The 26,595-nt window shown below is 38.5% G+C and overlaps 1 long non-coding RNA gene and 1 pseudogene across 3 annotated transcripts in view; both read left to right on the plus strand.

Annotated features, from left to right (window-relative positions):
- Positions 1 to 26,595, plus strand: part of LOC114893122 — a 132,879-nt gene that overhangs the window by 38,029 nt on the left and 68,255 nt on the right. The window contains exon 1 of one of the 3 annotated variants that reach the window (XR_003792833.1): positions 1,565 to 1,626. The exons of the other annotated variants lie outside the window; for them this stretch is intronic. This is a non-coding gene — a long non-coding RNA (uncharacterized LOC114893122). Of the gene's footprint in view, positions 1 to 1,564; positions 1,627 to 26,595 lie in introns of those variants that run through there. 3 annotated transcript variants of the gene reach the window in all.
- LOC114893121 lies at positions 4,519 to 5,235 on the plus strand (annotated as a pseudogene).

Here is a 26,595-nt window from a genome sequence, read left to right on the forward strand (position 1 = left end):
TGTGTGTGTGTGTGTGTGTGTGTGTGTGTGTGTGTGTGTGTGTGTGTCTCTGTTGGAGAAAGAAAGCCCGGAAATGAGACAAAGTGCTGGCTGGACAGTGTCTGTTGAGCACACTAGAGAAGGACTCTATGCAGAACATTGCTTTGGTGCCAAACAATCAGATTTCTCCCCAGCAGCCAGCTGCCTTGTCTGTGTCTAATGAAGAATCTACTTTGCGTACACCCAGGATCCAGCCAGTTGATTCTGCAACCACCGAGAGGAGGAATAGTACACATCTGCTGTTTTTATATGTGTTTTCTTTATCAAGTGGTAGTCTAACAGAAGTATGGGCCATTAATGCCACAGGAATTTGGTTTATCTCCATCAAATTTACCTAGTGTGGACAACTATGAAGTCTGCAAACAACACACAACAAACCTCAGAACACCTGTCTCCAAAAGGGGGCCATGGGCACCAAAGAATTGATGTTGGGGGAATTCCTCTAACCTGTATGTCTAGGGTACCTGATTCGAACAAGTCTGAGGCCCCCGATCTGTAACACTATTTAGTAACATCTCGTGTTACAAATGGCTGAGTCTTGTAATGAGAGAAGGACCCCTTTTCAAAGAACTGCGTGTTCTGTGGAAGGAACTCCTCAGACACTTGCTCTGGGGCAGAGCCACACAGTGTGGTCCTTGGACCACAGCATCAGTGCCACCTGGAAGCTCATAAGACAGGCAGAATCTCAGGTTTCCTTCCAGACCTACTGAATCAGAATCTCCCTTTACAAGGTCCCAGGAGACTCAGGTGTGCATTAGAGTTTGAACAGCTCTGTTCCCATGGACTCAAATGGGTCACGCACCTTTTCTGGGTGCCTGGAGTTGCAAAGCACTGTGAAAGACTATGGTTGATTATTTCCCAAAGTTCAAGGAAAAGCATCCCCATAAAGCACAGATAATGCTAATAAGCAGAGCAATTACAAGTAAACCCTCTTCTTTGAATTAGCAATTGAAGAAATATACAAAGAAACATGTGCAATTCTTCATTTTGAGACTTTTTAACCCTCAAAGGTCTTGAAAGGAGAGATGCATCTGGAATGCAGCATTACACTTAGATCCTTCAGATATTTAGATCAAAGCCCATCAAAGTGTTTGTGGGCTCAAAGGCAAAAAGACATCAGTTCTGAAATACAAGAGTTGTGCTGAGGCAGTTTTTGTACTTTTGTGTGTCCTTTTGAGGAAGAGTTCTTCTTGAGCCTTTGAACCCTAGAGACCTGCCAGTTTGAGTGGAAGAGGTGCCATTTTCCTTTAAGCTGCAGGTTGCCTTCTGTTCAGATCCTCAAGCATCAAGGTCAGGTCCTGTTCAGAATAACTGAATGTTAATTGACTTGCTGGGAATTTACGTGCATTGTCTTGTTTACACCAATGTTCTGCTGGCAGTTTGTAAATCATTCTCTCCCGTGGGCTCTGACGTGGATTTGAAGTTTGTTTCTGTTTTATAGGAGTTGGGTTAATCTCTAGCTATGCTAGAGGGTTAGAGAAATGAGATAGAATGGGCGGGGGGGGGGGGACCTCTCCCCCCGACACTCCTGTATCGTGAATGATTATCACAATTGCCAGGGATTGTGAAGACTGCATTTACCTCCAGGTAAGAAACAGACTGGCTATATAATTAGGCTAACACTTTCTGGGGAGATTTTTTTGTTCTTTACCTTTGCCAAATGTATATAGGCTACTGCTTGCTTGAGCATGCCCTTGGCAACTAACCAACACACACACACACACACACACATACACACGCAGGGGCACAGACTGGCTGGCACACTCATAACGACCATGCAAGGTGACCTCAGTGATGTGTATGCCTACCCCTTGCCATGGTCCATTTCTCAATGCATTGGGCAGCCTTCCAAATACACAGCAGCTCTCTATGCAGTAATCACTTGACGTCGTTGAAACCCCAAGCAGAAGATATACAGTTCCCGTACATCTTGCTCTGTTTTTGGTCTGTGTTAACTGTAATCCCACTGTTGCTTATTCTTCTTGCCACTGACTGGCTATGTAACCTTGGGCAAATCACTGTGCTTCAGTTTCCTTATCTATGCAATTAAGTGGCTGTACCTTTTAGCTGTAGCCTGGCTTTCACACTTTTTCCTTTGGTTCTAGGAAGTAAAACAGTTGCCAACTCCCAGGCTGTTCACTGGGGACCTGAAGCCTGGAGCTGCAATGCTATAGTGAAGACTGTAGTGGCCTCAGAGGGTTTGTTTGGAATTCCAGATCTGCCTTTAACTTAACGTGCATCTTACCTTTGGCAGATCTCTTGGATTTTCAGTTTCCACATCTGAAAAATGGAGATGAATATCCTGTCTTGCTAACCCTGTAGGGCTGTGATGAGAATGTATTGCACTCAGAAAAGTGCTCATCAGTACAGAGGCTGATAAATTACCAGGTTTTTCTGATCCGTCCTTTTAGTCAGGGAGGTGGCATCAAGCTGGTCCCAGTCCCTGAGTATCCGCAGTTAGCCACAGCTGCATTGCAGAATCCTATAGAGATAAGATTGCCAGGCTACCCTCAATACCACCCAAGCAGAGTTTCTAGGGGAAGGGATCAGGCATATGAAATGGACATGAAGGCTGATTTGAGAACTAGTGATCTGGAGACAAGGAAATCTTACCACTCTCTTGATCTGAAATCCTAATATTCATTGTTTACAACAGGATGTCTCTTCTCACATCTGATGCCTGAGGTGTGGTGCCGACAAAGATAGAGTGTGTAAGGGGCTGTCCTGCTGTCACCTTCTTATTAAGCTTGACAGATATACCTTCTAGTCTTGAATCTTGGTTTCCTTCCCCATATATTAAGTGGAAATCATCTCTGACACAACTGTTGGAAATGAACTTCCCCAGAACTACATATCTTTTGGGAAAGTGTTCAACTTGAACTGTATTTACCCTCTCTAAGCCCTCTTTAAAGCACTAACTAGGCCACAGTGGAACTTCATCTATTGTCGTCATTTGGAAAGCTACAGTATTTGGAGATGATAGAAAAAGGAGGAGAGGAAATAGAGAGGAGCCACGCAAATCCATTTCTACTTAGACCATTTTGTTACCTGCTAGAGTCTGTTTGGAACTGACACCAGTTAGTTAAGTTCTGTGCCTAAGGAACAGCTTTGGGATGAGAGCCTGGAGCTTAAACAAACGGATTCACAAGCCACAAAGTCTTAGGCTTTGTCCTTCATTTCACTCTTCTGATCTAGTTCCACATACCTGGGAGTGAACTCAGGCTAGATGTTTCAGAGCCACAGTCCCAGGCTGGCACCATTAAGAACCTCAGAGGAGGTGGAGGGATGGGGAGAAAAAAATACCACTATCCAGGGACTTCCCTGGTGGCACAGTGGTTGGGAGTCCACCTGCCAGTGCAAGGGACACGGGTTCGATCCCTGGTCCAGGAAGATCCCACATGCTGCCGAGCAACTGGCCCCGTGCACCGCAACTGCTGAGCCTGCTCTCTAGAGCCCACGAGCCACAACTACTGAGCCCATGTGCCACAACTACTGAAGCCCACGCCCCTGGATACTGTGCTCCGTCACGAGAGAAGCCACAGTAGTAGGAGGCGCGCGCACCTCAACAAAGAGTAGCCCCCGCTCGCGGCATGTTCACTTTGAGCAAAAGAACAACAGATCCTTCTGCAAAAGAGAGAGAAAGAAAGAAAACAGGCCCTCTTTCTTTAATCTAGCAGAAAAGAAGGAATTACCTCAGTGCATGCTCCTACTGGTATAAATAGCAGTATTAGGAGAAAAGCTTGTTTCTCCATGACTGAAACACATTTAGGACACAGAACCTGGACTCCATCTCTTCTCTATTTCCCTGGTTACTTTAACACTGTGAGCTTTGGACTCCAGGGAGAAAGTCTAAAAACACTATAGCCTATTTGTTCAAAAGGTAACAAAGATTGAAGGGCCCTGCTTTTGCCTAAAGGGAAAAAAGGAATATAAAATCTTAATGTTTTCATTTTTGAACTCTAAACCAAAGTCAGACCTTGGAATACTCTTTATTTTTCTTTTTAATAGGCAATGTGAAGACGTGGTAACACAAATTCAAATGGCACAGCAGGAAATATATTGAAAAGTTATTCTCCCTTCCAACCCTGCCCACCAGCACTCCAGTTCCCCTTCCCTGAGGCTATCTCTGATGGCAGTTTCTTGTGGATCCTTCCAGAGATGATATTCTCTGCATATCGAAGTGTGTGTGTGTGTGTGTGTGTGTGTGTGTGTGTGTGTGTGTTGATGTATTTATGCATGGGCACCTTCACAGAGCTCTGACTTCCTTCTTTTAACATGAATAGTTGCTTCCTTTTCACACTCTCCTGCTCCTTGCTTTTCTTCACTTAAAAAGATGTCTTGGGTTTCCCTGGTGGCGCAGTAGTTGAGAGTCCTCCTACCGATGCAGGGGACACGGGTTCGTGCCCCGGTCCGGGAAGATCCCACATGCCGCGGAGCGGCTGGGCCCGTGAGCCATGGCCGCTGAGCCTGCGCGTCCGGAGCCTGTGCTCCGCAACAAGACAGGCCACAACAGTGAGAGGCCCGCGTACTGCAAAAGAAAAAAAAAAAAAAAAAAGATGTCTTACTTGGGGAGGGCCGAGCAGTCGGACTGGCCGCTGAGATGAGCGCTTCACTGGGGCAGTCTCTGCATACCATGGGGAGATAGACGCTGCTGCCTTTGGGCTTGGTCCTCATAGCTCCAAAACGAAACAAGATCTCGATAAGCTCTATGAGCTGAAGTCCAAAGGGCATTAGATTATGAACCAGTTTGGCCCCTCAGCCCCAGTCAACCTGTCCAGTTTCTCATCATTAAAACCGGAACCAGCTAGCACCCCTCCACAAGGCTCCATGGCCAATAGCCCTACAGTGGTAAAGATCCCAGGCGCTACTGGGACGATAGAGTGTCTCAGCCCTGAAAACAATCAGGTATTGACCAAGAAGAAGTTACAAGACTTAGTAAGAGAAGTGGATCCTGATGAGCAATTGGATGAAGATGTGGAGGAGATGCTACTGCAGATTGCTGATAATTTTATCGAGAGCGTGGTGACAGCAGCCTACCAGCTTGCTCGGCATCGCAAGTCCAGCACCCTGGAGGTGAAGGATGTCCAGCTGCATCTAGAACGCCAGTGGAACATGTGGATCCCAGGGTTTGGCTCTGAAGAAATCCGACCCTACAAAAAAGCTTGCACCACAGAAGCTCACAGAGAATGGCATTGATCTGGAAAACAACCAAGAAATAACACACGGAAAGGTCAGGGAATGGACAACAACGTATTTGGAGATACTTGAGCTGAGACCTCAGTTATCTCATCCTTGGATTTTTTTTTTAATGCTTTACAGAGAAGCATATATATATATATATATATATTTTTTTTTTTTTTTAACATCTTTATTGGGGTATAATTGCTTTACAATGGTGTGTTAGTTTCTGCTTTATAACAAAGTGAATCAGTTATACATATACATATGTTCCCATATCTCTTCCCTCTTGCATCTCCCTCCCTCCACCCTCCCTATGCCACCCCTCCAGGCAGTCACAAAGCACCGAGCTGATCTCCCTGTGCTATGCGGCTGCTTCCCACTAGCTACCTACCTTACGTTTGGTAGTGTATATATGTCCATGCCTCTCTCTCGCTTTGTCACAGCTCACCCATCCCCCTCCCCATATCCTCAAGTCCATTCTCTAGTAGGTCTGTGTCTTTATTCCTGTCTTACCCCTAGGTTCCTCATGACATTTTTTTCCCTTAAATTCCATATATATGTGTTAGCATACGGTATTTGTCTTTCTCTTTCTGACTTACTTCACTCTGTATTACAGACTCTAGGTCTATCCACCTCATTACAAATAGCTCAATTTCATTTCTTTTTATGGCTGAGTAATATTCCATTGTATATATGTGCCACATCTTCTTTATCCATTCGTCCAATGATGGGCACTTAGGTTGTTTCCACTCTGGGCTATTGTAAATAGAGCTGCAATGAACATTTTGGAACATGACTCTTTTTGAATTATGGTTTTCTCAGGGTATATGCCCAGTAGTGGGACTGCTGGGTCATATGGTAGTTCTATTTGTAGTTTTTTAAGGAACCTCCATACTGTTCTCCATAGTGACTGTACCAGTTCACATTCCCACCAGCAGTGCAAGAGTGTTCCCTTTTCTCCACACCCTCCTCAGCATTTATTGTTTCTAGATTTTTTTAAGATGGCCATTCTGACTGGTGTGAGATGATATCTTATTGTACTTTTGATTTGCAATTCTCTAATGATTAATGATGTTGAGCATTCTTTCATGTGTTTGTTGGCAATCTGTATATCTTCTTTGGAGAAATGTCTATTTAGGTCTCCTGCCCATTTTTGGATTGGGTTGTTTGTTTTTTTGTTATTGAGCTGCATGAGCTGCTTATAAATTTTGGAGATTAATCTTTTGTCAGCTGCTTCATTTGCAAATATTTTCTCCCATTCTGAGGGTTGTCTTTTCATCTTGTTTATGGTTTCCTTCACTGTGCAAAAGCTTTGAAGTTTCATTAGGTCCCATTTGTTTATTTTTGTTTTTAGTTCCATTTCCCTAGGAGGTGGGTCAAAAAGGATCTTGCTGTGATTTATGTCATAGAGTGTTCTGCCTATGTTTTCCTCTAAGAGTTTGATGGTTTCTGGCCTTACATTTAGATCTTTAATCCATTTTGAATTTATTTTTGTGTATGGTGTTAGGGAGTGATCTAATCTCATACTTTTACATGTACCTGTCCAGTTTTCCCAGCACCACTTATTGAAGAGGCTGTCCTTTCTCCACTGTACATTCCTGCCTCCTTTATCAAAGATAAGGTGACCATATGTGTGTGGGTTTATCTCTGGGCTTTCTATCCTGTTCCATTGATCTATCTTTCTGTTTTTGTGCCAGTACCATACTGTCTTGATTACTGTAGCTTTGTAGTATAGTTTGAAGTCAGGGAGCCTGATTCCTCCAGCTCCGTTTTTCATTCTCAAGATTGCTTTGGCTATTCGGGGTCTTTTGTGTTTCCATACAAATTGTGAAATTTTTTGTTCTAGTTCTGTGAAAAATGCCATTGGTAGTTTGATAGGGATTGCATTGAATCTGTAGATTGCTTTGGGTACTAGAGTCATTTTCACAATGTTGATTCTTCCAATCCAAGAACATGGTGTATCTCTCCATCTATTTGTATCATCTTTAATTTCTCTCATCAGTGTCTTATATTTTTCTGCATACAAGTCTTTTGTCTCCTTAGGTAGGTTTATTCCTAGATATTTTATTCTTTTTGTTGCAATGGTAAATGGGAGTGTTTTCTTGATTTCACTTTCAGATTTTTCATCATTAGTGTATAGGAATGCCAGAGATTTTTGTGCATTAATTTTGTATCCTGCAACTTTACCACATTCATTGATTAGCTCTAGAAGTTTTCTGGTAGCATCTTTAGGATTCTCTATGTATAGTATCATGTCATCTGCAAGCAGTGACAGCTTTACTTCTTCTTTTCCGATTTGGATCATTTTCATTTCCTTTTCTTCAGAGAAGCATATATTTTTTATTAACAGTGCAGCAATATCTATAATGACTGACAGGATCTGCCAAAAGAATAAAGCCTCCTACCCCAGAAAAAAAAAAAAGGTGTCTTAGAGACAATTTCATATTAGGACATAGAGGTCAGTCTTCTTCATTTTAATATCTCTATAGAAGTGCATGGAGGTATGTATCATAATTTACTTAACCAGCTTCCTACTGGTGGGAACTTAGGCTCTTTTGATTCACTTGCTCCTACAATGTTGGAATGAATATTCTGCATATACCTTATGGTGTAAAATATTTTTGAATCTTAAACTGCCATGATGTAAATTGCTTCTCACATCTCTCCTCTTCAGTGGTTGCAAGTTTCTCCCAGGCTCAGCAGAAAACTTTAGCAGACTTAATTGTATTTTATTTTTAAAATATTAACTGTATGTCAGAGTACAGTGCTGATTTCTGGATGTGGGATGTCTCTCTGGTTTAGGTTAGCTGTTACCATCCTAGCCAGGGAAGACAAAAGTTTTATCTGTGTTTCCACATGGCCACTAGATCAGTCATTGAGCAAATGTGACCCTTTCTGCTATAGTGGTAAGGTCACAAAAGTCACCTTAACAACCTGAGGAAATCAATTCCAACAATATCTAGGAATCACATCTGACTCAGGGCTTTCTGGATGCATAGAATTTCTGCCTCTGCATTGATAAGATCATACATATGTATGTACCAGAACTCAGCGTTCCCTGGGGCTCTAGTTTTCAACTCTGAATAAATAGAAACTGGAACACATTTGAAATGAGATTGAAGGCTCTGGGAATATTGGAGGTTGTACTTTTATTTCTTAAATAGCAAACATGTTTTGGCAGTGGATAAATAGGGATCTAGCTACATAGGGATGGTGAGGTAATCCTTCCGTCCATCAGGTGCAGGGCCATGCAAAGATACCAAGGTTGTCTTTAAAAGTTGGAAGCTTCCTATCTGAGGGCACAATTGCTAGAGAAGATTTGTTGTTTGATCGATAAAGGAAAAGGAAAGAGGTATTGGGGAGGGGAGCAGGCAATACTGAGGTAATGAAAAGAGTACGCGTTAAGCGTTAGAAGACTTGTACCTTAGTTCAAACCCTTCGTGATTTTAGTTAGGACCCAAGTCAGAAAGCCCAAGTCAAACTTAAGTAAAAAAGGAAAAGTAGTTGTTCTACAGGACTGTCTTGATGCAGGGATTTAAGAAGCATCAGCGCACCCAATCTCTCTTCAAGCTTTTGTCTGCTCAGTGTTGGCTTTATTCTCACACTCCAAATGGTCACACATTGGCTGCCAATAGCTCCTGTCCTTAATCTTCCCAGGCTCAAGACTCGCAGATAGAAAATCTCCTCTTCCCTTAAGAGTTCAAGTAAAAGTTCTGTAAGGGCAAGGATCTAAAGTCAGAGTGCTCTTACCAAATAAACTGGGAAATAAGTACTTGGTGCCCCCAGATTCAAAATGTCTGCAACAGGCTCTCACTAGGCATCTGGCTTTGGCTCACCTAATTTCTTATGGTCTGACTTTTCCTGTTCGTAAAATATGGTTAAACTTGATAATCTTTGTGATCTCTTCCAGTTCTAAATGAATTTTCTTTCTTTCTTGCATCCTTTGTTTTTTTCACATTAATTAAGCATTTAACCTAAACAGGTATTTTCCCAGTTGCTATCTTGACTGTTGATATTTTAATAGGTATAAGAAACAGATATATGTCTAAAAATAAGAATAAAATATATGTAATCTAATAGGGGTAAGTATGAAGAGCAACTGGAACACAGGAGAGGGAGCAATTAATTCACTTGAGATTGTAACACCTGAATCTAGTTTGAAGCATGACCAGACTTTGACAAATCTGTGGTGCGAACATTAGCAGGTAGGATACATGCAGTAAAAGTATGAAGCTGGAATTACTTACAAGGAGAAAAGTATAGTAGCAAATTCACCCACACTTATATATTGACTTACTATGCCTTCTGGTAGTACCCAAAGAGGGGGTGAGGACAATATAGAGGCAGATCAGAAGGCGTTAACCAGATAGTTAAAGAGTGGACAAGCATGATTTCTGAGCAAGTATTGATATCATGGACTTGAATCAGGAAATAAATGCTGAAGATTAATTAAATAATTTAAACAAGAGATTGGCAAGGAACAAAACAAATCTAACTTAAGTAAGCCAAATTAAACCATACCACCACCATTACCACCAGAAAACAGCATAGTGACTTGTGGCATATAACCCAATGAAGTTAGAAATCAGTTAACAATGGAGATTTGATTTTTCCCCTGAAATCTTGAAACATGGGAGTCTCCCTTGTGATGGATTGTGTGTTCATACATGAAGTTAGAGGAATGAATCAGAAGACCTCTTAAAGCCCTAAGGTCCTCACATTCTAACATTTTGCTTTGCCCCAGTGGTTGTTCTATGCAGTGACTTTACCTCAAATGAAAAATTGCTGCAGCCTACTAGTTGATGCTTATTAGAGACAAATGTGCTGGTCCATGGGGACTATTTTAAAGACTGTAAAGGGAATGCCATTCTCTGAATTTGAAGGGGGGAAATAGCAACCAAAATTATCAGAAAAAAATCTGTATTCTACCCAAGCATATTCTTCTTGAGAACAACAAAAGGCCTCACAGAGATGATCACTATAAAGACAGGAACTGTTGGAACAGGAGAGGGGTAATCAGGGATGAAAGACTGAGTTTTCCTACTCTACCTTACCTTCTAATCCAGTTCTTTTCTAAAGCAAATTCTTAAGAGACTAAATGTATTCACTTTTCTAGGGAGAGTTAATTATAGTCTCATTTAGAAATAAGAGAGTACCGGGGGCTTCCCTCGTGGCGCAGTGGTTGAGAGCCCGCCTGCCGATGCAGGGGACACGGGTTCGTGCCCTGGTCCGGGAAGATCCCCCATGCCGCGGAGCGGCTGGGCCCGTGAGCCATGGTCGCTGAGCCTGAGCGTCCGGAGCCTGTGCTCCGCAACGGGAGAGGCCACAACAGTGAGAGGCCCACGTACCGCAAAAAAAAAAAGAAATAAGAGAGTACCTTACTTCACCCTTTAAAGTTCCTTCCAGGACTACTGTGATTCTACTAAAATGCTTTAGGCATTAAATAGAGTCAGAAAACTAAATATGCATTCTTGGTTCTAACACAAAAAGGAAAAAAAAATGTTTCAAAGACAAGAAAAAGAGAAAAAAAGAAAGTTTTTCCCATTCAATGTTTACTTTCATGGGAATGCAAATATTTAGCATTGTGGTTTTCACACTGAAGATGAATGTCAGTTTACTGCAAAGATGTGAATTAATTCTTGAAATAAAGTCTAATATGCAAAATAAAATTTCAAACATATATTAGGAAGAACATGCTGTGCAGGGAATTGTGGAGAATATGAAAGACATAGTCACCACCTCAGGGGGCTTCTAGACTAATGGGAGATAAGATTGTCAACTGAAAAGAAAACACACACCCTGAAAGCTGAGGATTATGTTTTTATTTTTTTATTGGAGTATAATTGCTTTGCAATGTTGTGTTAGTTTCTCCTGTACAATGAAGTGAATCAGCTATATGTATACATATATCCCCTCCCTCTTGGACCTCCCCCTACCCCATCTCAGCCATCTAGGCCTTCACAGAGCACTGAGCTGAGTTCCCTGTGCTATACAGCAGGTTCCCACTAGCTATTTATTTTACATATGGTAGTGTATATACGTCAAACCTAGTCTCCCAATTCATCCCACCCTCCCCTTCACCCCCCCCGTGTCCACACATCTGTTCTCTACGTCTGCCTTTCTATTCCTGCCCTACAGATAGGTTCATCTGTACCATTTTTCCAGATTCCACATATATGTGTTAATATACGATATTTTTTTTCTCTTTCTGACTTACTTCACTCTGTATGACAGACTCTAGGTCCATCCACATCTCTACAAATGACCCAGTTTCATTTCTTTTTATGGCTGAGTAATATTCCATTCAGTATATGTACCACATCTTTATCCGTTCATCTGTTGATGGACATTTAGGTTGTTTCCATGACCTGGCTATTGTTAATAGTGCTACAGTGAACATTGGGGTACATGTGTCCTTTTGAATTATGGTTTTCTCAGGGTATATGCCCACTAGTGGGATTGCTGGGTCATATGGTAGTTCTATTTTTAGTTTTTTAAGGAACCTCCATACTGTTCTCCACAGTGGCTGTATCGATTTACATTCCCACCAACAGTGCAAGAGCGTTCCCTTTTCTCCACACCCTCTCCAGCATTTATTGTTTGTAGATTTTCTGACGATGCCTATTCTAACAGGTGTGAGGTGATACCTCATTGTAGTTTTGATTTGCATTTCTCTAATAATTAGTGCTGTTGAGCATCTTTTCATGTTTTATTTGGCAGACAAAACTGAGGACTTAAGCCCAGGACACAGCGTCTCAGATAGCTCTGAGAGACTGCTTAGAAGAGGTAAGGGAGGAGCCAGGAGAAATAGGAGTTTTTGCAACAAAGACCGGGTAGTCGGAACTTCAAAAGATTACTGTTAATTATATACTCCAATAAAGATGTTAAAAAAAATAAAGAAAACCACATATCTCAAGTTAAGGAATTTAGTGCTTTTCTATGTATGGGAAGATGCAAGAGTCTGGGCTCACTGAAGTCATTCCTTTGATATGCACCTGAGCTATCTGGGGCCAGTATTCTGTGCTTTCTCATCCTGAGTCTTCTCAGGATGCACTGTCATTAGGGGTGGCTGCAGCAGCTGACTGCTAGATGGTGGGCATCCTGTTTCTATCCTGAGTTCCTTTAGGGCTCACTGTCGGGGGTGGGTGTAATGTGATGGCTTGATGGTGGCAACATCCTTTGTTTACTGATATGGCACGCAACATTTTTTTTCATTGATAAGACTTTGATATAGGCATAATATGCTAAGAGGTATCCAAAGAGAAATCTCTCAAGGAAAACTCGAAAGATGAAGTGATGTTTGATATGGACCCTGAAGCAAGTATAGATTTTCTAGCAAGAAAAGAACGGGAGGGTTTCAAGATGGAAGAAACAGCATGAGCAAAGGGACAGAGATAGGAGAGCACGAGGGGCAACAGGTATAACAGTTTAACTGGAAACAATAAGTTCTACATGGGGTAGGCATGCCTTACCATGGACTTCACTAGTAGTGAGTGAGGTAGAGCAAAAAGCTATGTAGAAATTTCTGGTATATCTTTGGGAAAGAAGGAGACTGACCCCTTGGGAAGCATGGACAGACCTTTGTGCTGAGCCCTTCCTGCTAGACCATTATGCTGTATTTCATTAGAGTGGAAATGGGGCTGGAAGCACTCTGAGGAGATAAGGGTGGGGGGATAGAGAATGCTTCCTGGGACCGTCTGGGTTCTTATGTTTGAGGCCCCTTCTGATAATTGTTTAAATTTGGCCTTTTAAATCATTTTCTTCCCCCAGAACAAACTCCTAGTCATACTTCCAATATTAGCTCCCATTTCTCTCCTCTATGATAGAACAGTGTCCTTTGGTGAGTATAAGTTTTGCCAGGTGCTTTGACATGTGATCATTGATTCTCAAATCAACCTTACACATTAAATATTACTATCTCTATTTGATAGCCAAGCAGACTGGAGCTCACAGAATTTGAGCAACTGTCCCCAAATAATATGGGTACTAAGGGTCAGAGTCAGGAGTCAAATTTGCCAGCTACATGAGTGAGCCATCTTTGAAGTGGGCACTACAGACCCAGTCAAACCTTCAGATGAATAGAGCCCTGGCTGACATTGACTGAAACCCCATGAGAGACCCCAAATAAGAAGCAAAGTTCTTACCAGATTCCTGACAAAAAGCAACAGTAAGAGATAATAAAATCACTGTTTTTGTGTAAAGCCACATGATCTGTCCTAAGGATATCAGTCAGGCCCCCTTCCTCAACCACCCATCCTTGCCCAGTGGGCTCACACAGTGTCCCTATTGTTAAGGTTAGAGGTTATCCTTAGACTCAGTAATATGGGTTTCCACTCACCAAGGTTGATTGGGCTTCAGCCACTGCTGAGTGTGTAGCCTGTCAACAGCAGACTAACACTGAGCCCCTGTTAGGGCACTGTTCTCCAGGACAGCCAGTCAGCTGGCTGTACAGGACCATTTATATCATGGAAAGGGCAGTACATTGTTCTCATTGGAATAGATACTTACTCTGGATACTGAGTTGCTTTCCCTGCCAGAACTACCATTGATAGCTTTAAGGCGTGTCTCATTCATGGTCATGGTGCGTTAGTTTTCGATGTTGCATAACAAATTACCACAAACTTCATGAATTAAAACAACACACGTTTATTATCTCACAGTTTCCATGGGTCAAGATTGTAGGCATTGCTTATGTTGGTTCTCTGCCATCTCAACAAGGCTGCAATGTATTGTCAGGATGTGTTCTCATCTGGAGGCTCAGTTAGGGAAGAATCTGCTTCCAAACTTACTTGGCTTATTATTGGCTGTCATCTGGAGAATGATCTCAGGTCCTAGATGTCATATGAGGTTCCTTACTTTGTGACCCAGTCTATGGGCAGTTCAACATTTGGCTACTTACTTTTCAAGGCCAGTAGAAGAATCTCTCCCCCTCAGTCTGTTAAGATGAATATTATAAAATGAAAGATGATCCTGAGAGTAACATCCCATCACTTTCATCATATCTTGCAAAGGTAACATATTTATAGGTTCTGGGGATTAGGATGTAGACATATTTGGGCAGCTATTATTCTGTCTACCACAGATGGCTCTAGGGCGTAGAAGCCTTTAATGCTACTAAACATCTTACCGTAAAGAGAACGGGCACCACAACAAAGATTATCTAGCACAAATGTCAATTTGTGGAGATTGAGAAGCCCTCAGCTGGTGATTTGTTATACAGCATTATTAAGGCATTAGCTAAATAATTCACTGATAATGATGATTCCCTAAAATCCTCCAAGTCTTACTACTGTTGCCGGAAAAGAAAAGAACTAAGAGTCATCAGACTTGTTTTCAAGTCCAAAATTGGCCACATATTAAATATTCAGAGTGTGGAAAATCTACCCCTGAATCCCAGTTTACTCATTTATAAAATGGGAACAGTAATACACTAGCTCATAGAGTCGTTCTAAGGCTTAAGAGAATTTGTATACATAAGACATCTTTGTAAAGAGGCATACAGAGCCAAAATATATTTTTATTATTAAGAAAACTGGAATTCTATTTTGATAAAATTATATTAGGATAATACATTGTAGGACTTATAATAGGTCAAAATGTTTACAACCTGATTCTATGGATTTCTTTAACTGGCTTATTACAGTTTAACACAGAAGTGAATACAATTTTTTTTTTTTTTTTTTGTGGTACGCGGGCCTCTCACTGTTGTGGCCTCTCCCGTTGTGGAGCGCAGGCTCCGGATGTGCAGGCTCAGCAGCCATGGCTCACGGGCCCAGCTGCTCCGTGGCATGTGGTATCCTCCCCGACCGGGGCACGAACCCGTGTCCCACGGATCGGCAGGCGGACTCTCAGCCACTGCGCCACCAGGGAAGCCCATGAATACAATTTTGAAACACAAATTAGTCACCAATTTTTTTGAATTAGAAAAAAAATACTAAATATATATATATATATGTGTGTGTGTGTATATATAACATAGTTACATGTATATAATGTTAAAATTTGTGATATTTTTATTAAAATGGATGGCTTCTACAAGTTTTTAAATCCTTACTTCTTTTCACTTGGTAATATTATATAGTTTTGATCAGAATGAAAATGTATTATAATGGAGGAAAAATATATATTATTTTTCATTAGGAGAAATTGAACATATTAAGCTAGCAAAACAAAAAGGACAGCATAAATTCTAAGACAGTGGTAAAGCAGAGCAATTAAAGAAGGTGAGACTTCAGACTGCAAAATATATGCATCTGTGACCCCAGATGGAGTTTGGTTAAATGTACTTAGGGAGGCACGAGGACTGCACTCTGCGGGCCTCACTCCTGGCTGCTTTCACTGCAGGCCCCTTCCCAATGTAACTGATTCTAAAATAATAACAAGACTCAGGGAAACAAAGTAGATATTAATAAAGAGAAAATCAACTTGTCCTTTAGGAGCTTCATCTTGGAGAAGGTGGTTTGGAGAAAAGTTTAGGAACGTTTGTGCAGCTTAAAGGGATCTGATACAAAAGAGAAGACATTTAGGTTTTGTTTTAAATAAGGCTGTTCTCAGCCCACATGCTTAGGAGCTTCTGTGTACCTGTAAACCTCACTGTATCTCCCACTGACTTGATTGTCTCTTGATGGAAGCAACCTAGCCTAAGTAACACAAGCACAATGTTTCTAGAACTCTGATGTGCCATGGAGAGTGCCTGTGAGAATTTTCCACTCTGTGCTACAGTAAAGGTGCTTGGGCTTTACCAAACGTACATACCTCAGGCCACCACTGCAAATTCCAAAATCTTTAGAAGGCAAGTATATCTCAAATGCCACTCTTTGGGAAATGAGGCAATATGCATAGATAGATGCCTTCCCCTCCTCCAGATAATGGTAAAGGCATAGTGACAAAATTAACTGTTTGATGCAAGATTTTTCTCAATTGAGTTTGTTCACAAGTGACCAACATCTTTCTCCACCCATCTTCTTTATTCAGATAATCTTGTATCTCTGTATGGTCTGGTAAACGAAGTGCTGTTTTGAGCACATAATCTTGCCTGGAATATGCAAGGTGATATGTAATTGCACCCAGACACTGAGAATGCCTCTGACTGAGACTGAGCAGAATGAAAAGTAGGGAGGAGGCTCTTAGGACTTTTTGAGCTTTTAACTTTCAAGAGCAAGAAAATTTCATTTTGAAGTTCAATTCCTTTGGACTTGAATGTTTTTGGACTTATATTTGCAAGGGTATTTAATCTCTGATCTTTTCTCTTTGGGAATTTGATAATAGGTAGAGGTTTATATTCAATTTTGGTGCATCTCTATGTTGGCACTTTATTATTGGAGTATCTTCATGTTATCATTTAATTTCATTGCAGGATTTATGATGTGCTGTTTTAGGTAATGTTGCTGGATGTAACTTGAGAACCACAATAGAGAAGAGAATGAGTTTATTTTCATTCTTGAGTACAGAGTGGAATTGATTTAATTAATGCTCCTTTCTGATCAATTTCAGAATATGCCAGAGCCAAGTCTAAACTGTCTACAAGATGTCCTCGGATAATACACAAAAGAGCAGTGGTGGTGGTCATCTTAGGACAGTGGTCTTGTGAAAGTGGGAGCAGGTCTCTGCCCTGATCGCTTGCTCTTCTCCCCTGAATGCAAAAGTCCCAGCCCCAGCTGGCCACAGGCTTAATGATTAAACTCAATGATTAAGAGAAGAGAAAACTAGAGAATGTTGGCAGCAAACACTTCTTCCTTGAGGAGGAGACCCAAATAGTATTATTCGTATTCTTTCTCCTTTGCTCACTCCACCTCATGGTAGGGAAGGAAGAGTTCTTTATATACTTTAGTAACAAGTCCTTTATCTTATACATGATTTGTATATGTTTTCTCTCAGTCTGTGGTTTGTTTTTCCATTCTCTTAACAGTACCTGTCATAGCAAAATTTTTAACTTTGATGAAGTCTAATTAAAAAAATTTTTTTCCTTTATGGGTCTTGCTTTTAGTATAATGTCTATGGGCTCTTAACCAACTCTAGGTCATAAATATATTTCCTGTTTTCTTCTAAAAGTTTTACAATTTTATGTTTATATTCAGATCTGTAATCTATTTTGAATTAGTTTTTGTATAAAATGAGATGTTCAGGTCAAAGTTCACAATCTTTCATGCACATTGATATACAATTGCTCCAATACCATTTATTGAAAACACTATAATTAATCATTACATTTTTTGTATCTTTGTGAAAAATCAAACCGCCATATTTGTGTGGAAATATTTCTGGACTTTCTCTTCCTTTCCATTGATTTGTGTGCTTTCCCTTTATCAATACTACACTGTCTTTGGTAAGTGTTAAATTCACTTCCTCCCACTGTTTTCTTTTTCAAAATTGTTTTAGCTATTCCATTTTCTTTGCCCTTTCATATAACTTTTAGAATCAGTTTGTTCATATCTATAAAACATTATTCTGAGATTTTTATTGGTATTCCATTAAATCTATAGGTGAATTTGGGAATTTTTGACCTCTTTATTATGTTGAATCTTCTCATCCATGATTATGGTATGTCTCTTTATTTATCTAGGTTGTCTTTTACTTCTTTTATCAGTATTTTAAATATTTCAGTATAGAGCTCCTGTACATGTTTTGTTAGGTTTATAGTAATAATATTTAATTTTTGTTGCAACTATACATAGTGTTGCTTTTCTTTTCTTTCCAGTTGTACATCTAGTATATATGATTGATTTTTGTGTGCTGACCTTTTATCTTATGATTTTGTTAAGAGTTTCTTATGGATTCTTTGGGCTTTTCTACACAGCTTGTAGTCCTTGAGTAGGGACATTTTTATTTCTTCCATTCTTCTTTGTATCTCTCTTATTTCATTTTCATTTAAGCAGAGTTTTTGACAGGCTCATGAGGCTTGTATTATAAAATTGGACTTCAGGGCCTTCCAAGATGGTGAGACCTTGGTCAACTCCATAGGTTAGAACTCTGAACATTTATACCTTGAGGGTAAAAGTAAGCTGTAAACAACCTTGCCCTCTCAGGGGTGGAGACTTGTTTTGAATCCTTCTATTCTTTGAAAGATTTGATTTTTTTTTCTTTTTTGACTTGCTAGTGCCACTAGCATTGTGCCACGGGAAAAATTAATTTCTTCATGAAAAAAATAACATAACCCTAAGCCTCAAATTGTCTCCACTATTTTTGTATATATAGTGGGTGACATTCTACAGAAAATACCCTAACATACAAGAGGAGAAGAAAATGTGGCCAAAACCAAAGAGTAACAACATAGTATAACCTAGGTGGTGCATAGAATCATAGGTGATACAAATAATAGAAAAATCAGATACAGATTTTAAAATAACTCTGTTCAACATGTTTAAGGAAATAAGTAAAGTGTGGTAATTTTGAAAGAGGGCTGGAGACATAAAAGGCAACAAATTACAAAACTTCTGTAACTGAAAAAAATATAACATCTAAATTTAGGAATTTAAGGGATGAGTTAAAAATATTCAGAGTTGAATGGACAATGTTGAATTGGAAGGTATTTCAGAAGGAAGTGCCCAGAATGAAGCATGCAGAGGCAGAAAGAGGGAAAATACAGAAAATATCATGAAAGAAATTCTAATATAGGTTTATACTTCTAAGGTTCCAGGGAGAGAAGAGAATGGAGGCAGGAAAAATAGGAAAGAAAAAACTGTTTGGAATTTTCTATAAAAGATGAAAGACACCAAGCCACAGATTCAAGATACTATGAACAATAAATAGGACATGTCATAGCATAGTAAAACTGCTAAATCTAACGAAAAGGAAAAGACTTAAAGCAGCCAGAAAAAAAAGTTTATCTAAAAAGATGTAACAATTGGAATTTCAGCTGACTTCAACAGAAAGAATGGAGACCAGGGAATTCCCTGGTGGTCCAGTGGTTAAGATGCTGCACTTCCAAAGCAGGGGACATAGGTTTGATCCCTGGTTGGGGAACTAGGATCCCATATGCTGTGCAGCAAAAAAAAAAAAAAAAAAAGAAAGGAAACCAACCAGAAAAAAAAAGAGAAATATCTTCAAAGGGTTAAAATAATTCAAAACCTAGAATTCAAACCCAATACATCTTTTTCAAAAATGCAGAGTTAAAAACATTTATGTTCAAACAAAAGCAGAGTATTTATTAACACTGAATAAACCAATAAAAGGAGGGTTTGTGTTCAGGGTGTGTGGAACTTGGAACTCATTAACCTTGGTCCTTCTTTTAAAAGAAGGAATTCAAATTTTGTATACAAAGTTAGGTTTAAAAGTAAATATTTATTAGAAATAAAAAATAACAAGAAAATGCTTCTAAGAAAGCTAAAAATCCCCACAAATATCCCCAAATCCAAATTATATATTTTAATTAAATAACTATTAAGCATATCTCTAATCCTTCTTTAAATATTTCTGAGTTGCTTTTTTGGGCCAATTTTTACCATTTCATTTAGACCACTAGATATTATCAGGAAAATATGCATCAAATACTCTAAAATATCTTTTCTACTGAGATGCATAAAACATCACACACAAATAAAATTGATGTTTATAGAACTACTGCATGTTTATACTTTACAAGCACAAAAATTCTGATACATTTTATTTCACAGTTCCCATAAAGAGAAATGGATATACTGTTTATTTATAATGCTCCATTATTAAATGTATTCCTGATAAGAGAAACTTTTTGTTTTTATTAAGCATCATTTAGAATCTAATCTTCCATTTATGATTTTACATGTCTGATGAATCAGAGAATTTCCCACCTACTACTATTGGCTTTGTACATTTCAATGTCTTTTTTCCTTTCTCTCTTTCTTTCTTTCTTAATTGTTTTCTTCTCTCTTTCCCTTTCGTTTTTGTTTTTAAACTTTTTCTTGCATAATCACATATTCCCAATGCTGAGTGCCACAGGATGTCTTTTTCGTTTTTTTGCTATTTTTAAAATTGAAATACAGTTATTTGCAATATTATATTAGTTTCAGGTGTACTCCATAGTGATTTGTTATTTGCATACATTACAAAATGATCACCACAATAAGTTTAGTAACAATATGTCCCCATACATATTGTTATTAAGTTATTACAGTGTTATCAACCATATTTATTATGCTGTATATTACATCCCCATGGCTTTTTCTTTATTTTATTTCATTTTATTTTATAACTGGAGGTATGTACCTCTTAATCCCCTTCTACTATTTTGCACCTCCTCCTGTTTTCCTCTGGCAACCACCCATTTGCACTCTGTATCTATGAGTCCATTTTCATTTTGTTTTCTTTGTTCATTTTATTTTTTAGATTCCACATATAAGTGAAATCATACAGTATTTATCTTTCTCTTTCTGACTTATTTTGCTTAGCATAATACCCTCTAGATCCATTCATGTTGCAAAAGGCAAGATTTCATCTTTTTTTTTTATGGCTGAGTACTATTCCTGTGTGTGTGGTGTGTGTGTGTGTGTGTGTGTGTGTGTGTGTGTGTGTGTGTGTGTATGTATATATCACACCATTCTTATCCATTCATCTATTGATGGACATTTAGGTTGCTTTCATGTGTTGGCTATTGTAAATAATGCTGCAATGAACATGGGGATGCATATTTTTAATTAGTGTTATTCTTTTCTTTCAGTAAATACCCAGCAGTGAAATTGTTGGATTGTGTGGCAGTTCTATTTTTAATTTTTTGAGGAACCTCCATACTGTTTTCCATAGTAGCATCACAAATTTATAATCCCACCAACAGTGTATGAGAATTCCCTTTTCTGTACATCTTTGCCAACACTAGTTATTTGTTGTCTTCTTAATAATAGCCATTCTGACAGGTGTGAGGTAATATCATTGTGGTTTTGATCTGCATTTCTCTTCTAATTAGTGATGTTGAGAATTTTTTCATGTGTCTCTTGGTCATCTGGATATCTTCTTTGGAAAAATGTCTATTTAGGTCCCCTGCCCATTTTTTAATCAGGTTGTTTGTTCTTTTGATGTTGGGTCATATGGGTTCTTTGTATATTTTTGACATTAACTCCTTATCAGATATATCATTTGCAAATATCTTCTCCTATTAAGTAGGTGGCCTTTACATTTTGTTGATAGTTTCCATCACTGTGCAAAAACTTTTTAGTTTGACGTAGTCCTATTTGTATATTTTTGCTTTTGTTTCCCTTGCTTGAGGAGACAGATTCAAAAAAATATTGCTAAAACTGATGTCAAAGAACATACAGCCCATGTTTTTTTCTAGGAACTTTATGGTTTCAGGTTTTAAATTTTTTCCATTTTGAGTTTCTTTTTGTATATGGTGTGAGAAAGCAGTCTAGATTGATTGTTTTGCATGTAGTTGTCCGGTTTTCCCAGAAACATTTACTGAAGAGGTTGTCTTTTCCCCATTGTGTATTCTTGCTTCCTTTGTCATAGATAAGTTGACCATGTAAATGTAGTTTTATTTCTGGACTCTCTACTCTGTTCCGTTGATCTATGTTTTTGTGACAGTATCATACTGGTTGATTACTGTAGCTTTGTAGTTTACCTTGAAATCAGGCAATGTGATACCTCTAGCTCTGTTCTTTTCTCTCAAGATTCCTTTGGTTGTTTGAAGTCTTTTGTGTTTTCATACAAATTTTAGAATTATTTGTTCTAGTTCTGTGAAAAAATGCCATTGGGATTGCATTGAATCTGTAGATTGCCTTGAGTAGTATGGTCATTTTCACATTATTAATTTTTTTCAATCCACCATCATGATGTAGCTTTCTATTTGTTTGTGTCATTTTTAACTTCTTTAATCAATATCTTATACTTTTCAGATTGCAAGTCTTGTACATCTTTATTAGATGTATTACTATGTATTTTATTCTTTTTGTTGTAATCTTAAAAATATATATATTTATTTATTTATTTTTGGCTGTGCTGGGTCTTTGTTGCTGTGTGCAGGCTTTCTCTAGTTGCAGCGAGCGGGGATTACTCTTTGTTGTGGTGCACAGGCCTCTCATTGCAGTGGCTTCTCTTGTTGTGGGGCATGGGCTCTTGGTGTGAGGCTTCATTAGTTGCAGTACTTAGGCTCAGTAGTTGTGGCTCACAGGCTCTAGAGCGCAGGCTCAGTAGTTGTAGTGAATGGGCTTAGTTGCTCCGCTGCATGTGGGATCTTCCTGGACCAGGGATCAAACCTGTGTCTCCTGCATTGGTCGTCAGATTCTTAACCACTGCACCACCAGGGAAGCCTATTTGTTGTAATTTTATTATTTATTTATTCAAACACAAACTCTCAAAACTTATAATCATCCTCATCAGTTCACTCAGTCCCATGTAATTAATTTTGTTTTATCTTGAGCTTTTGTTAGCACTTTTATGAATTCATCAGTTTTCCATTAGAGTTCTGAAAATGCTTTTCCATTCAGTTCAGCAGTGTAGTCAGTCACCAGAAATCTGTACTTGTCAGAGTCTTTTCCATGAATTCCTTGAAGATCAAACCCTTTTATAGGAATATTTTTGCAAGAGCATAAGAGTACACCCAGAACTGTCTGTAAATGACAAAAGACTTAAAAATGACCACGGTTAAATATTTGATGAAAGTTCATAATAATGCAATTGACAAGGAAATTTAGTTATTTCTGAGATATACATTTTAAACTAATAACTAGAATTATGACTTATAACATTATACCAGAACATATAAGACTTTTAGAAATTGCATATAATGTCTAAAACATTTATATTAACATATTTCCATACAAATAACCCAAATAAAGTTTAGTATTAGTTGTTTTGTTTGTTTTTTATACTGCAGATTCTTATTAGTCATCAATTTTATACACATCAGTGTATACATGTCAATCCCAATCGCCCAATTCAGCACACCACCATCCCCACCCCACCGTGGTTTTCCTCTCTTTGTGTCCATACGTTTGTTCTCTACATCTGTGTCTCAACTTCTGCCCTGCAAACCAGTTCACGTGTACCATTTTTCTAGGTTCCACATACATGCGTTAATATACGATATTTGTTTTCCTCTTTCTGACTTACTTCACTCTGTATGACAGTCTCTAGATCCATTCATGTCTCAACAAATGACTCAATTTCGTTCCTTTTTATGGCTGAGTAATATTCCATTGTATATATGTACCACATCTTCTTCATACATTCGTCTGTTGATGGGCATTTAGGTTGCTTCCATGACCTGGCTATTGTAAATAGTGCTGCAATGAACATTAGGGTGCATGTGTCTTTTTGAATTATAGTTTTTTCTGGGTATATGCCCAGTAGAGGGATTGCTGGGTCATATGGTAATTCTATTTTTAGTTTTTTAATGAACCTCCATACTGTTCTCCATAGTGGCTGTATCCATTTACATTCCCACCAACAGTGCAAGAGGGTTCCCTTTTCTCCAAACCCTCTCCAGCATTTGTTGTGTGTAGGTTTTCTGATGATGCCCATTCTAACTGGTGTGAGGTGATATCTCATTGTAGTTTTGATTTGCATTTCGCTAATAATTAGTGATGTTGAGCAGCTTTTCATGTGCTTCTTGGCCATCTGTATGTCTTCTTTGGAGAAATGTCTATGTAGGTCTTCTGCCCATTTTTGGATTGGGTTGTTTGTTTCTTTAATTTTGAGCTGCATGAGCTGTTTATATATTTTGGAGATTAATCCTTTGTCCTTTGATTTGTTCGCAAATGTTTTCTCCCATTCTGAGTGTTGTCTTTTCATCTTGTTTATGGTTTCCTTTGCTGTGCAAAAGCTTTGAAGTTTCATTAGGTCCCATTTGTTTATTTTTGGTTTTATTTCCATTACTCTAGGAGGTGGATCAAAAAATATCTTGCTGTGATTTATGTCAGAGTGTTCTTCCTATGTTTTCCTCTAAGAGTTTTATAGTGTCTGGTCTTACATATAGGTCTCTAATCCATTTCACTTTATTTTTGTGTATGGTGTTAGGGAGTGTTCTAATTTCCTTCTTTTACATGTAGCTGTCCAGTTTTTCCAGCACCACTTATTGAAGAGACTGTCTTTTCTCCATTGAATATCTTTGCCTCCTTTGTCATAGATTAGTGGACCATAGGTGCGTGGGTTTATCGCTGGACTTTCTATCTTGTTCCATTGATCTATGTTTCTGTTGTTGTGCCAGTACCATACTGTATTGATTACTGTAGCTTTATAGTATAGTCTGAAGTCAGGGAGTCTAATTCCTCCAGCTCTGTTTTTTTCCCTCAAGACTGCTTTGGCTATTCGGGATCTTTTGTGTCTCCATACAAATTTTAAGATGATTTGTTCTAGTTCTGTAAAAAATGCTATTGGTAATTTGATAGGGATTGCATTGAATCTATAGACTGCTTTGTGTAGTATAGTCATTTTCACAGTATTGATTCTTCCAATCCAAGAACATTTTATATCTCTCCATCTGTTGGTATCATCTTTAATTTCTTTCATAAGTGTCTTATACTTTTCTGCATACAGGTCTTTTGTCTCCCTACATAGGTTTATTCCTAGATATTTTATTCTTTTTGTTGCAATGGTAAATGAGAGTGTTGCCATAATATGTCTTTCAGATTTTTCATCATTAGTGTATAGGAATGCAAGAGATTCTGTGCATTAATTTTGAATCCTGCAACTTTACCAAATTCATTGATTAGCTCTAGTAGTTTTCTGGTGACATCTTTAGGATTCTCTATGTATAATATCACGTCATCTGCAAACAGTGACAGTTTTACTTCTTCTTTTCCAATTTGTATTCCTTTTATTTCTTTTTCTTCTCTTATTGCCGTGGCTAGGACTTCCAAAACTATGTTGAATAATAGTGCTGAGAGTGGACATCCTTATGTTGTGCCTGATCTTAGAGGAACTGCTTATAATTTTTCACCATTGAGAATGATGTTTGCCATTGGTTTGTCATGTATGGCCTTTATTATGTTGAGATACGCTCCCTCTATGCCCACTTTCTGGAGAGAATTTATCAAAACTGGGTGTTGTATTTTGTCAAAAGCTTTTTCTGCATCTATTGAGAAATGGTTTTTATTCTTCAATTTGTTAGAATTTTATTCTTCAATTTGTTAATATGGTGTATCACATTGATTTATTTGCATATATTGAAGATTCCTTGCATCCCTGGGATAAATCCCACTTGATCGTGTCATGTGATCCTTTAATGTGTTGTTGGATTCTGTTTGCTAGTATTTGGTGAAGGATTCTTGCATTTATATTCATCAGTGATATTGGTCTGTAATTTTCTTTCTTTTTTTTTGTAGTATCTTTGTCTGTTTTTTTTATCAGAGTGGTGGTGGCCTCATAAAGTGAGTTTGGGAGTGTTCTTTCTGCAATTTTTGGAAGAGTTTGAGAAGGATGGGTGTTAGCTCTTCTCTAAATGTTTGATAGAATTCACCTGTGAAGCCATCTGGTCCTGGACTTTTGTTTGTTGGAAGATTTTAAATCACAGTTTCCATTTCATTACTTGTGACTCGTCTGTTCATATTTTCTGTTTCTTCCTGGTTCAGTCTTGGAACGTTATACCTTTCTAAGAATGTGTCCATTTCTTCCAGGTTGTCCATATTATTGGCATAGAGTTGCTTGTAGTAGTCTCTTAGGGTGCTTTGTATTTCTGTCTTGTCTGTTGTAACTTCTTGTTCTTGATTTCTAATATTATTGATTTGAGCCTTCTCCCTCTTTTTCTTGATGAGTCTGACTAATGGTTTATCAATTGTGTTTCTCATCTCAAAGAGTCAGCTTTTACTTTTATTGATCTCTGGTATTGTTTTCTTTGTTTCTATTTCATTTATTTTTGCTCTGATCTTTATGATTTCTTTCCTTCTGCTAACTTTGGGTTTTGTTTATTTTTCTTTCTCTAGTTCCTTTAGGCATAAGGTTAGATTGTTTACTTGAGAGTTTTCTTGTTTCTTGAGGTATGATTGTATTGCTAGAAACTTCCCTCTTAAAACTGCCTTTGCTGCATACCATAGGTTTTGGATCATTGTGCTTTCATTGTCATTTGTCTCTAGGTATTTTTTGATTTACTCTTTGATTTCTTCACTGATCTCTTGGTTACTTAGTAACGTATTGTTTAGCCTCCATGTGTTTGTGTTTTTTACGTTTTACTCCCTGTAATTCATTTCTAATCTCATAGTGTTCTGGTTGGAAAAGATGCTTGATATTATTTAAATTTTCCTAAGTTTACTGAGGCTTGACGGGTGACCCAAGATGTGATCTATCCTTGAGAATGTTCCGTGTGCACTTGAGAAGGGAGTGTAATCTGCTGTTTTTGGATGGAATGTCTTATAAATAACAATTCAATCTATCTGGTCTATTGTGTCATTTAAAGTTTCTGTTTCCTTATTTATTTTCATTTTGGATGATCTGTCCATTGGTGTAAGTGAGGTGTTAATGTCCCCCACTATC

The sequence above is a fragment of the Monodon monoceros genome, unplaced genomic scaffold, assembly GCF_005190385.1.
Source record: "Monodon monoceros isolate NGI ecotype Baffin Bay Population unplaced genomic scaffold, NGI_Narwhal_1 Super_Scaffold_12, whole genome shotgun sequence".
NCBI classification, from domain to species: Eukaryota; Metazoa; Chordata; class Mammalia; order Artiodactyla; family Monodontidae; genus Monodon; species Monodon monoceros.